Genomic DNA, 13,404 nt, shown 5'->3' with positions numbered 1-13,404 from the left:
CTTATGAGACGGCTCCAAAAACCCTAACTAAAACGTATCTAAAACCCTAGTTAATGGGAATGACATAATTACCCTGTTCAAAAATTAAATACTTAATAAACAATTAATTTAAACCCATTAATTAAATCAAATAAGGAGGCAACGAATCACTTAAAACACATAAAATAAATAAAACAAGTAATTAAAATAAACCAACAAATAAAGAATTACACCCTTAATTAAAATAAACAATAATAAATCAATTAAATCAAATAATCCAATTAAGTCAATTAATGCAAATAATGTTAAATAATTCAACTAAGACAATTAAACAAAAATAATAAACGCAAATAAATAATTAACAAATAAATCAATTAATACACACAAATAAACATTTAGTCATAAAATTAATAAATAAAATAAAAATGCACACAAAATAACATTTAAATTCCAATTTTATCCCTTTTGAAATTAGGGGTATTACAGCATATACGTTGGAAACCATGGCGGGAAGGTTGGTCAGCAAGCCCTGGAACGCCACGTCTCTGAAGAGGTACTACCAATAAAAGCTAAGTTTCGGCTTTAATTGGATGTTGTTTGTTGTCAATCAAATATGTATGAATGTGCAAGTTACTGAAATTTACAAAAAAATAACTTTCTTTTCCAACGGCCTACTAAAAAATGAAAAGCCAAGTGGCAAGTGGCATTCTAGCCGAGCGCCAGGCACTTAAGCAAGATAAGTGGCAGCTGGCACCATAAGCCGAACGCCAGACAGTTGCTAAAAATTTAAAGCCAAGTGGCAAGTGACATTCTAGCCGAGCGCCAGGCACTTAAGCAAGATAAGTGGCAGCTGGCACCAAAAGCCGAACGCCAGACACTTGCTAAAAATTTAAAGCCAAGTGGCAAGTGGCATTCTAGCCGAGCGCCAGGCACTTAAGCAAGATAAGTGGCAGCTGGTATCATAAGCCGAACGCCAGACACTTGCTAAAAATTTAAAGCCAAGTGGCAAGTGGCATTCTAGCCGAGCGCCAGGCACTTAAGCAAGATAAGTGGCAGCTGGCACCATAAGCCGAACGCCAGACACTTGCTAAAAATTTAAAGCCAAGTGGCAAGTGGCATTCTAGCCGAGCGCCAGGCACTTAAGCAAGATAAGTGGCAGCTGGCACCATAAGCCGAACGCCAGACACTTGCTAAAAATTTAAAGCCAAGTGGCAAGTGGCATTCTAGCCGAGCGCCAGGCACTTAAGCAAGATAAGTGGCAGCTGGCACCATAAGCCGAACGCCAGACACTTGCTAAAAATTTAAAGCCAAGTGGCAAGTGGCATTCTAGCCGAGCGCCAGGCACTTGCCATAAACAAACACACGGCAAAGCTAATATAAAAGAAAAGAGAGAAAAGATATATATGTATTGAAAATAGGTTGAACAGAGCACAACACAAATGGAAAAAGAGTTCTGTCATCTCATTGATATTAAGTATTGAGTTTACAAAAAGTGAGATGTCCATCGTTACAAAAAGATATGGAATCGAAGAGTCCGAAGGAGCCCTAGCTAGACGCCTCAGTACCAACAGTATCCTGGTTGTGCCGACCCGCCTCCTCGGCCCCATCAGCCGTCTCACCTTCACGAGGTGGGGAATCAAGATGAATGACTGAATTGTTCGGCTGGGGCTTAGCGTCAGCAGTGGCTATGGAAGGTACCACAGTTGACGATTGAGGAGCGGTCAGAGGCAGAGCGGTAGGAGGAGCTGTGATGATCCTTGAGGAAGCAATGTCCTGGCACTCATCGAATATGCGCTCCACTTCGGTGGGTTCTGGGTCGACATAGACCCCCAGAGGTTCGATCCCTAAATCCTTGTCGACCTCATCTGGAGTGGAACTGGTCTGTCCCTCATCCGGAACTCGGTCGGCGAAACCTTCCTGGAATCCTTGAGCATATCTAAGAGCACCGACCCTTGAGAACCGAGCGTGAAGAGCCAGCATCCCACCGCTCACTCTGCTGATCGCATCGATCAGAGCGGTACGCTCGTCCAGAGCTCTCTTCTCAAAAGCCATCCGAGCAGACTGTTCATCAGCCAGAAGGCGCTGGAGTTCTGCCTTTTCGTCTCTGATTGAGTCACGCTCAGTCTGCCAGACGCTCTTTTCAAGCTGGAGGGCATCCTTCTCATCCTGAAGAGAGTCATTCTCCTTCTTCAGGACATCTCTCTCTTGTTCAGTTTTTTCAAGCCGAGCCAGTACCTCGGTATTCTTGATGGCGAGAAGGTCGTTTTCTTTATTAGCCACCTCCAGGCTATCAGAAAACTTACGAGCCCTGGCGTTCCCCATCTCCACCTGCTTCTGCATAGCTATCATTCCGAACAATGTCTGCATAGGTGTACATTAAGAACGGTTAAGCCAATAGTCAGGTCGGGCGAAGGCAAGACCAAATAATATGAGAGAATTCATGAGTTGGAAAATAAAAGTCACCTCCATAGCAGATTGGGGAAAGCGGCTGAACACATCCTTCTGGGATAGGCCCTTTGCCGCCTCAAGGTCTTTCGGAGTCCACATGCTCCTATAGTACGCCATGGCGGTCTGGCCATCCTTCAGCATGGTCTCGTTCGGTTTCACGAACGTCCCATCCGTTAGGGTGTACCGAGGGGCCCATGGCGGTAAGGTGGGGATAGAAGGGGGGCCTGAAGCAGAAGCGGAGCCACCAGCTGCAGTAGGCCCAGAGGGAGCAGGAGCTCTGATCGCACGATGCAAGAGAGCACCCGGCCCGGAGACCCGGGTCCTTCTTATGAGAGGTTCCTCCTCAGGATCGACTTCACTGTCAGGATGAGGCCTTTTGCCTCGTTCTTTATCCCGAACGCCCCCCGCGGCAGCAGGAGCTGTGGTAGTTTGGGGAGACGCGCTCGGGTTGGCAGTAAGGGTGCTGACAACGGAGTTAATAGCCACTGTGCTCGGGATAGTGTCAGAGATGGTGGCTGAGGAAGAGGCTGATGCTGGAGAGGAGGTCGCCCCAGCAGCAGGAGTGGCTGGGGGAGTATTTTTCTTCCTGCCAAAAGAAGGAATCTGAAGCCTGCTCATGTTGTAGCCGAGTGATGAGAGCGCTAAGAGGTTGTCTGAAGTGAGGAGATCTGAGCAGGAAGGAATATCGTTCAGAACGTATTTCTTCAAGTAATTACTCCTATCCCTGCAAACACTGTAGCTCAAGTCATCACAAGGTATTCCTAAGGAACGGCATAAGAAAGTACAAAAACGGGGAACGCATGTTCCGCAGGGGCAATCATGTTTATGAGATTTGAATTTCTTATAGGAGGAAACAGAACAGACACCAAAGGCGCTCGGGATTGGGTAACCCTCTGCAGCCGGCGAAGACCAAGCCCCACTAATGCCCACGATGCTATCCCTCCAACCCTTTTCAGATTTTATTGTGTCCGTACATATGGACATCTTCTCGAACGGGTAGAGGTGGTAGAAGGGTTCGTTAGTACGGATCTTACTGACCTTATAACACAAAAGAAAGTCTATGAGGTCAAGGTCCAGATTTCTGTCACGCATCAACAGGAGCATAACGGATATGATTCTAAAGAAATTGGGGTTTACCTGCAGAGTGGATATCCCCAATCTATTGAAGACATAACTAAAGAAAGGGTGCAGAGGGAACCTAACGACATTCAATTGAAGGTTCGTGAATAAGACTTCGCCGGGCAGGAGGCCGGCACCGGTCATAATGTTAACGTCCTGAGGGCAAACCCTAACTTCGATGTTGTCAGGAAGTCTAAGTCTCATACGAAGAACATCCAGATCTACAACCATGGTGGAAGTGCTTGAAGGATCTAAAAGGGGGTAAATAGAAGCCTGCCGAAAGTAAAAAGGAACAAAACTAACCTCAGAGGACTGCAAGATCGCTGGAAGAATGGCTCTTGAAAGATTTCACCAGAAAAAGCTTAGCACTGTTCTAGAAAGAGAGAGATTTGACTGATGATGGAGACGGTAAAAAGACGTGAAGTGGTATTCTAGAGCCTTATAAAGGCGAGGGGGGCCCGAGGGCCGAAGCGTCAGGAAGGCGAGAAATTCATCGAGCCCCGGAACATTGATTCTGGATCTGACCGTCCGTTCCCCCACGTGGTTTTCTCGAGCCGTCAACGTCATGATGAGACGCCATCAATAATTACCCCCTTATTAAATAAGGGGCAATTATGGGGGCAGTTGAGGAGGCCCAGGACGACATGGGCCGGATCTGACTTGCAAGCACGACATCCGGTCCGTACAGCTGGGTCGGCCCATAAAAAGACACTGCCATATGGGCCGAACGCGAATAAGCCCATCAAAGGTGACCAGGACTTATGGAGGAACAGGCCCAGATCCAGCAATCCGTCAATATTTGTAAATATCTTGTAAATATCTATAAATAAGGGAAGGAATGGAAAGAATGGGAGGATCTTTTTGTTGAAATGTAAGAATTCTAGAGAGAGAAAGAGAGTATGAATTTCTTGCATCTTCACCACCCCCACCATTTATCTCCGGCAACCACCGCCATCGACCACCGTAGTATATATTTTAGTACCATACCTATTTATCGATGAATCATTCTTTCAGCTTCCACTGGTAGCAGACACATATGGCAGAGAGGTTTGATTTGGGGTTGGCGGAGGGAGAAAGTAAAAAAAAAAAAAAAAATTTAAAAAAATTGGTTGACCATGTGACAAAGAAACCCATGAATCCACCACCAATACCCACCTCCTCTCTCTCCTTATCAATTGAATAGCGTAAGTACCCAATGATGTCCTGTTTAATTTTGGGTTCAACTTTGGCTTCCCCACTGAGTTTCCTCCTCGTCGGTTAGTGGTTTGGTGGTGGTGGTGGTGAAGCACGGTGATGCTTAATTCCTCTCTTTTTTTCTGCGATTACAATATATATATAGAGAGAGAGATATATATATATATATATATATATATATATATATATATAAACACCTATATATATACGGGTTGTGGTGGTTCATGAATGGTTTGGAAGTCATATCACAAAGATAATGAATTCTTAGATGAAGAGATTTGAGTTGGAGAGTTTGGATGGTGATTCTATTTTAGAGAAGAAGAAGACGTTTAGATTTAAATAAAATAAAATTCATACTTACATCAGGGCATTTTGGAATTTTTATAAAAAAATTTGGTCAAAATTGATGACCAGGGTCAATTTGCCTCAAAAGATAGATAATACAGAATTTATATGTATTTTTAAAAAAAATTTTTTTAGAGGTGCTTTTTGCACATCTTTCGTAAAGCAAGCAGTAGTTGTTTTTTGCACATCTTTTGTATGGGGAGCAGATTTTATTTATTTATTTATTTTTTTTTTTGGCAAGTAACCCATATACTATAACACGTTTATAAGAGTCTCTATCCAACTAAAGAATATGGCCTTTTCAATTAAGATTCTATTAATAAAAAATAAATAAATAAATAAATAAGATTCTATTTTTCTTTTTCATATCAAAGGGTAGGAAACTTAATTTATCATAATGTTAGTATGCTATTTTATAAAAAAATTACATTGTTAGCATGAGTTCTTTTATATTATATACTAATTAGTCATCACAAACTGGAAGTTTTATACATTTGAGACCCGCAAGCCTAACGTTTTACAAAGACTTGGTATTTTTCAAGAATCCGAAATTTCGTGAAGTTAATAGTCTTGAAGTTCACAATACTCCAAACTTTTGTATTATAATTATATTTCGTGACTGGAAATATGTGAGGGGAGGCAAAAATGGGGTGTCTCCAATGACTATTCTCATACTTCCATGCATTTTTTTGATTTTGGTATTTATATTGAGCTCACTCGGCCAACCCAACCCAATCCCAATATCCACTAAAAGTGAGTAGTTTGAGCTCCGCTCGATAAAAGTAGCACTTGATTCGTTTGACAAAAGAAATTCTAACGTTCCTTTGGTTAGATGTAAAAAAACAAGAAAAGAAAATAAGTGGAAAATGAAAGTTTAGTGAAGTGAATGAAAAGAAAAATTATTTTCTAATATGTATTTGGTTTGTTCGAGAAAATTGTAGGAAATATTAGTTTGTTATTTTAGATTGCATGAAAGTGACTGACCATAACAAAATTACCCATTTGATTTCAAATACTAAAAAATAAATGAATTTGTATTTAATGATGTCTATTTTTAGCAAAGAATTAGTAAAATGATGGATTATTAAATTTAATAATATAATTATTTATATTTAAAATAAGATTTTATAATATTTTCTTAGGTAGAAGTAGGGATGGCAATTTGATCCGCCCCGCGGTCACTCGCCCCACCCCGCCTCGTTTTTGACGGTTTTTGGGGACCGTTTAGCTTATTTGGGCGGGGAAGGTTTGATGTAATAAAAACTCGCGCGGGTTTGGTGTGGGGGCGGAAGGAGGTCGCCCCGCACCACCCCGTTTAGAGAGGCAAATTACTTAAGTACCCTTATTTCATTAGTATTTATATTAAGTATCCTATATAATAATATTAAAGTAACAAATGAATTTGATTAAAAGGAAAGTTGCAATGGTGAAGAACTGAAGATGAGGGGGAAAAAAAAAGAAAAAAAAAAAGAAGAGCAAATTTATTACAACAATAAATAACTTATGGTCTTAAACGGGGTGGGGCGAGTACCCGCGGGGGTAAAAATGTTAAACGGTTGTGGAGATGGGGTAGAAAGTCCTCCCGTTTTTACGGTTTTGGGCGGGGACGAAGGCGAAATTTTTAAACGGTTGCAGGGGCGGGAGAGGGTACACCCGCCCCCATTGCCATCCCTAGGTAGAAGCATAACTAATTTTTAGTTTAAGAGAAACGAAACTTAAAAAACAAAAAGCAAAAATCAACGAAGATGGAGAAACTGATGGCAATACTAATTTCTGAGAGAAATTTGATTGTATGTTATTGTTTGCCAATTATATATGAATTTGTGGAAAAACAAAAAAAGAGTTGTTTTGCACAGAACTTACCCTTTGAAACCCATTAAAATGTAAAGAAAGAAGTTGTTTTACACGATTAACTTAAGAATAATGCTTGGATCTTGTGTTATCAAGGCAAGTTTTATCTTGCAACCTAGTGTGGACCTACCAAAATTTGACACCCGTCCTAAAATAAAAAATGGATCACATAGAATCAAATTGGTTACTCGCGTAGATTCCATATGAGAAACCCATTTTTTCTCTCTCCATTCTCTCTTCTTTGCTTTCCCATTTTTACTTTTTAGACCAAAAACTGATACACATAGAGAGAAAGTGAACTCCGTAAGCAAAAAGGAAAACACAATAATGGCCTCTTCAGCTTAGTATCTAATGCTTCCTCTGTTCTCTCATAAGACTCAACTCTTCTCTTTCCTTCAAACCCATGCCACTCTTCTACATCTCTCCTAAGACTTTCTCTCTCTGGGAATGTTGGATTAATGTTTCTTCACCCAATTATGAATGCAATATATTGTACAATCTAGAGTGGCCTGGGTTTGATTCAATTCAGCGTTTAATTCTGAACAGATTAAGCGATTATTGAATTAAGTACATTTGATAACGTAATTTGAATATGAAAACGCTAAGCACCACTTAAAATGGGGTTAAATTTTAAGCGATAGAGACATCACTTATCACTGAATGCTGAACACTGAAAATTTTAAAAAATATTTATTTTTTAATTACCACTTAAGGACTTCAGTACTTAAAATTCAGCTCTTAAATTTTCAGTACTTAATTTTCAATTATATAAAACAACAAATGTATAACTATTTTAACAAGTTCAGAGACGATTTTAAAGATTATTGTTGAGAGAGAGTAAGTGGAAAAGAGAGAATTAAAGTTTTTTTTGGCAAAATCAAATTTAATTAAATTTAATGTCCAAAGGGAAGAACGATGTAGCATTATAGATACTATGTGAATGTGACGGCCCAAGTTTTTCAACCTGGTGCGTCAGTGATGAACCGAAAGTTGACCTGATAGGGGATCCGAAATGCGGAAGTAAAAGATAAAACCAAAGTCTATAGAGATATAAACCATCCCCAAGACACCAATGTGACCTTCCATGAAATCATGAAGCTCAAAGAAATAACTGGAAGCTAAAACTAACATGAAAAGGGTGAAATGGTACCCTATGGCACCAATGACAACCAAAGGGACAAAATCTAGTTTAAACTAGATCACGTACACCAAAACTGAAAAAGAGACTTTAAGCCTCACTTGAATCCCCCATTGCATGATCAAACTTAATTATATGCAAGTGTGTGATGATGTGACCATACACACAAGTGTAAAACAACATTTTAAACATGCCGGAATGGCCTATGGCCATTACAATTCATTTACAACATTTAACATGTCAAACCTCTAAGTTGGAAAAATTACATTTCATAGGCAAAACTTAAACATGCTAACACTTGTATTGAACAAGAATGCTTCTAAAGAAACTTCAATTCTGCAAATCACCAAAGCAAGTGCAAATCTCCAATCTTGTATCTTGTACCTGAAACATGCCCCAGTAACTTTGGGGTGAGCAACATAAAGCTACTGGTAGGAAATGAGCATGCATGGATCTAATGTTTTACAATTTTATCACCTTAAGGTGAAACATGCTAAAGGGGCTCATGCCACCTAATGTCTATGTCAAGATGAGACTCAAGGAACATCTTAAGTTACCCTAGATCATTTATAGCATCAATCACATCATCCATGAAATTTAAACCACATAGGAGCATGCTATACAAAATAACATGATATAGATTCTCAAAGTTACCAACTTGAAATCTAAAGTGCGAAAACAACCAAAGTGGGTCATGCCACCTAACGTCTATGTTCCAAATGAATCTATAGGATCACTCCTAAGATACATTTGAACAACAAAACACAATCATAATATCTATGCAATTTAACCAACATAGAAGCATGCTATACCAAGTAATAAGATATAGATTCTCAAAGTTATCAACTTGAAATCTAAAAGTGTGAAATCAACTAAATATAGCAATTTAGTATAATTATAATATCTAATACCACACATCAAGACATAGATTCTCTAGGTTATTAACTAGAAATCTAACAGTGCGAAATCAATTAGTGGAACACTTGGACATCTAAGTTCAGAATTCTGCCGAGACCTCAACGGCTATTATGGGGACTAACCTGTTGGTAATACCACCCCTAGTGCGCACTGTCTCGACGGGGAGAACTCATACCTCCCGCACTAGAGCCAAACTCTAGCCATGTTATAGTAACCATGTCCCAAGTGACTCCAAAATAAATAAGTTAACAACTTATATACGAAAAATATATATACAACACGAAACTACATTCCATGCACAAGTAGGTCGAAACCACACAATACATGCTCTAAATCCACAACTACTATAGGATGACAATGTCGAATCTTCAGAGCGCGATTCGTTACGCGCTATAATAACATCACATGTCGAATCTTTAGTGTGAGATTCGTTACACACTATAATAATATAATTCAATATTGAAACATAATCGCATAAATCTATTACAAGTCTAAAATCATGCTTCAAACGTAATATCAATGTTAAACACATGATTTAATCAATAATGCAATAGAAACAGAAATTAATTATATAACCTAATTAATTTCTCTAACTTTCATATCTCAATCAAATGAACCCTAATTAACACATGTTAAACAACATAACTTATTCATTACATGAATCAAATCAAAAGCTTACTTAGGTTATTGGATCAATAGGATGGAATTTAATTAAAACATGATAATTAAATCCCTAAATTCTAAAACAACATCAAATGGTCCCAAATTAATATATGCTAGTATACAAGCCCTAGTCATCACAAATATCAAGTTAAAAACTTAATTAGGCTAATGGAACCATTAAATGGATTTTAATTAATCATTTTAATTAAAATCTCTAAATTTTTATACTTATCCAAATGCTCTCAAATTAGAGTATGTTAAGGAACATGCCAAGACTTAATTTAAAAGCATATTACAAGTTCATTTCATGTAATATATGACCATGGAAATTAATTTTTCACAAAAGAAAAATATTAAATAAAAAGTGCAATTCTTATTCAAATAATCCCAATTTAATATATGTTAACAAACATATCAAATTCAAACTTTTTAGCATGCCACAATTTATTTCTAAGTTATGCATCATCATAAGTCCTAGCCATAGAAATTAATTAAATTAAATTGTAGGACTTAAACAAAAGCATGCATACAAGTTGTATAATCATGGAAAACACTCCATACAACACATATAAAATCTTAAAACATCTCCTACCTCAATTTGAAATGAAAATCTCAAAAGCCCACCGAAAAAAAAGTGCTCCGAATCCGACGATACTGAAGGGTTTTGTCGGGGACAACACGATCTACATGAATTCCCAAGAATCCCTATCAAAATCACAACTTGACTTCAAACCCAAACTCGAAATTTGTTCAAAAATGGGTTCTAATAAGGGTGAAAGATGCGTATCGCCAAGACAAGCAATAAACACAAAGGCCCTACTATGTTTTGACAAAGGAATGAAGCTCAAAAGAGGAAAGAGAAGGTGGCAGCCTCCCTTGAGCTGCCATGGGAGTTACTGGTCATGCAAGGAGAGTGAGGAAGATGAAAAATGAAATATCTCATCCTCCTTTTATAGAAATCTCAAAAAGTGCCTCGAACTGGTCTTGCTGGATCCGAAAAAGTGGAATTTGAGCAAACGCCCTCAAATGGCAAAACTCCATGAATAAAAAAGATTTAAAATGAGAAAATATGAACAACGGAAGAAACGACATCAAAAACTGAGTCCCGAGCAGAAAGTTATGCCCCAAACAAGTTCGGCGGCAACCGGGGCCAAAAACCCTGCTAGAAACCCTGAAAGTGGAAAACAACGATTAGAAGGAAATTCTAAGAGTGCACGACTCGACGAAATGTGAAAATGAATCCCGTACGAGGATCCAGGCTCCAGATGAGGTATTTTTGCAATAACTTTCGTTAATTACACAATGGCCCCTCCAAAAAGTGAAAACTATACTAATGCCCAAAAAGAAAATATCTTCCAAAAATATTTTCTTAAAAACCCCAAAAATAAAATATCTTCAAAAGATATTTATGAAAAACGCTCAAAAAAAAGAAAAAGATTCTAAAAAACTATGCATCCATGCTCCTATGGACACCGGGAACAACCAGAGTACTTTCTTACAAAAGTAAAGATACGTATTTCGTGGAAACCACTTAGAATGAAGATACATGAAGTCAAAAACCAATTCTGAATGCAAGAAGTGTGGTTTTGCAAACAAAGTGACAAACGGCGAAAAGACAAAATAGGGAAAAAGACGAAAAGTGAATAGTGTCGAAAAACGAAAAATGTGAAAATGACTCGGTCCTCAAATGAAGTTTTCAATCCAAAGAAAAGAGTCTCGGAAATCACTCCAGAGCACTCGAGACGACACTAAGTGACAAGGAACTGAACTCAGAAAGGAAAAGATCAACGGAAAAAAAATATCCGTGAAAATCTGAGAAAAGGGAAAGGAATGAAAATGACGTTGTTATTACAGTGAAATTACACCTACTCAAATATAGGAAACCTAACACATATCCATCCACATTGCTCTACTATTCATTCTACGGTGGAGAAGGCAAATAGAGGCCTTAAGAGAGCTGGATGCGACGTACAGGAAGGGAATGAAGTGGTAGAAGAAGGACATGAGGCCAGTGATGCCGAGGATAAGGAGGACAGAGGTAGTGGAGATTTTGGTGGCGGCGGCGATTTGGAAACAAAGGTGAGGGTCAGGACTAGGGGGACGGAGCCGCCGAGTTTGGACCATATGGTGGTTTTGGGGAGGAGGGTGGGGATTGGGAAATGACATTATTGGTGGTCGAGGAGAGAGGTGGTGGAAGAGTTTGATTCTTCTTCCATGAAGCCTATGGGTGTTGACTAGTGAGGAAAAATACTACCAACACTTTAGGAAAAAAGACCTATTTGTAACGGGTAGATCTAAGTTTCTTCTTTTTTAATATTATACCAGATTTGGACATGTGTCAAATTGTGATAGAACCAAGTCAGGTTGCACGACAAAACTTGTCCTGATAGGGAAGGATCTAAGCATCGTTTTAAGGTTAATGGGTAATATAGAAATGTCAAATAAAAATGAACTATTTCAAGCGAAAATATTATTTTCCAGGGAGGAAAAGTTTTGGGTGAAAATAGGCAAGCATGAGAAACAAAAATTTTTGTTACGTTTGTTTTTCCATCTTATCCAAACTCTAAATAATAATAATAATAATAAAAAATAAAAAATCTCTTTCCTTTCTTTTCTAGTTGATTCCACCTAACCAAACGAAGCTTAATGTTAAATATCTGTATGCGTGCAGGGTTCATATACCTTGCATAGTTATCTCATCTTAAAGAAAAGGATGTGTTGTGAAATTAGTCGTTGCATTTGATTGTTTTTAATAAAATTAAAATTTAAAACTTAATCATATTTAAAATACTTTATTTATATCATCTTAAATGAAAAGATGTGTTGTTGTATATATATTTGAGATGTGTGATTGTACAGGTGTCGAACAACTGACTTTGAGATGGTGACTAAAGCAACATATATTGATGTATGTGTGTAAAGATTTGTTATATTACCCATGGTTACAAACCAGACAAGAAATTGAATAGTTTATCTTCCTCTGACATATTTCGAATGTCAGCATCAAGGAACTGAATCTTTCACATAGTCACGAATTGTGCCTGCGTGCTTTAATTTCTTTAAAGATTCCTTTGCAATCCATGTAATGTTTAGAGGCAGCAACTGATCCTTTAATTCCTTCTTTGGCACTTACACTTAGGTCATATTAATCGAAATATGATTTAAAAAGTGGTTAAAGAAGGTTTTATACCTATGAAGGCAATGGAGGCTATGCCAACCTGTGAATCCTTTATTGAACGTAAAATGACCAGTAAGCCTTTTACAACTAAAGGCTATAAAGTCAAAGATCTATTAGAATTGATACCCATTAACGTGGTTGGTCCTTTTAATATCCAGGCAAGAGGTGGTTATGAGTATTTCATTACCTTTATCGATGATTACTCAAGGTTTGGATATATATACCTAATGACCCAACAGTGTGAGGTATTTGAGAAATTGAAGGAATTTCGGGCAGATATGGAGAAACATTTGGGAAAATATATCAAAACTCTTCAATCTGATCGAGGAGGTGAATACTTGTTGGGATAATTTAAGGATCACCTAACTTCTAAAGGATTAATGTGTTAATTGTCTACATCGAGTTATCCACAACAAAATGGTGTAGCAGAAAAAAGAAATATGATTGTTTGATATGGTTAGATCGATGATGATTTATTCTACCCTACCTCATTCTTTTGGGGGATTAGCCTTAGAAATTGCTATGTACATTTTGAATTTAGTTCATTCTAAATCAGTTCCTTGGACACCAT

The sequence above is a fragment of the Cornus florida genome, unplaced genomic scaffold (genome assembly GCF_030987335.1).
Source record: "Cornus florida cultivar Cherokee Brave unplaced genomic scaffold, ASM3098733v1 CherokeeBrave_3.0.0_Hap2_Chr08, whole genome shotgun sequence".
Lineage (NCBI taxonomy): Eukaryota > Viridiplantae > Streptophyta > Magnoliopsida > Cornales > Cornaceae > Cornus > Cornus florida.
The sequence above is the reverse complement of the archived record's forward strand: the minus strand, read 5'-3'. Positions refer to the sequence as shown.